We start from the raw sequence: 1,211 nt of genomic DNA on the forward strand, positions 1-1,211 counted from the left end.
AGAAGTTGGAATATTCACTTTAACAACACAATCAAAATGTTTGGTTTTGTTAGATGTGGAGAAGAACCTTGTGTTTACAAAAAGGTTAGGGGGAGCATGATCATTTTCCTATTGCTCTATGTAGATGACATATTGCTCATAGGAAATGATATTCCGAAATTGCGATCTACAAAGATTTAGCTATCAAAATAGTTCTCCATGAAGGATCTGGGAGAATCAGTTTTTATTCTAGGAATAAAGATCAATATAGATAGATCCATAAGATTGCTTGAACTCTCCCAATCTTTGTACATTGATAGCATCTTGAAGAGGTATAACATGGACAACTCCAAAAGAGGTTACTTACCTATAGGATATGGAGTTACTCTTAGTAGGCAGGATTGTCCTAAGACTACTGAAGAAAGAGAACGCATGAATAGGGTACCATATGAGCTATCATGTACACCATGACTTGTACACGGCCCGATATCGCCTATGCACTGGGTGTAACTAGTCGATATCAAGCAAATCCAGGTGAGGAACATTGGAAAGTGGTTAAGACCATTCTTAAGTACTTAAGAAGGACTAAGGACCAATTCCTCATATATGGAGATTCTGAACTCAAGTTAAAGGGTTATGTCGATGCGAGTTTTCAGTCTGATAAGGATGATGCGAAATCAGTTTCTGGTTATGTCTTCACATTGAATGGAGGTGCAATAAGTTGGAAAAGTTCCAAACAAGATACAGTAGCTGATTCAACTACTGAAGTAGAGTATATAGCAGCAAGTGAAGCTGTTAAAGAAGCAGTTTGGATGAAGAAGTTCATAGCTGAACCTTGTGTAGTCCCTTCAATGGAAGGTCCAGTTATGTTATCGTGTGACAATAACAGAGCTATTGCTCAAGGACAGGATCCTAGATCACACCAAAAGAATAAGCATGTCTTGCGAAAATATCACCTGATTAGAGAAATCATTGGACGTGGTGATGTTAAGCTACAAAAGATAGCTGGTAAAGAGAATGTTGCAGACCCATTCACTAAAGCGCTTGGCATAAAAGAGTTTGATAAGCACAAGTGGGAGATGGGAATGAGGTACATGACTGATTGGCTCTAGTGCAAGTGGGAGATTGTTGGGATATAATGTATGTTCAAGAACCAATTTGTCATGTTTATAATAATAAAGTTATATGTATTATCATCTTAATATCATATTCATTATTTATCAAAATAATTA

This window comes from Lupinus angustifolius, chromosome LG16 (assembly GCF_001865875.1).
Source record: "Lupinus angustifolius cultivar Tanjil chromosome LG16, LupAngTanjil_v1.0, whole genome shotgun sequence".
NCBI classification, from domain to species: Eukaryota; Viridiplantae; Streptophyta; class Magnoliopsida; order Fabales; family Fabaceae; genus Lupinus; species Lupinus angustifolius.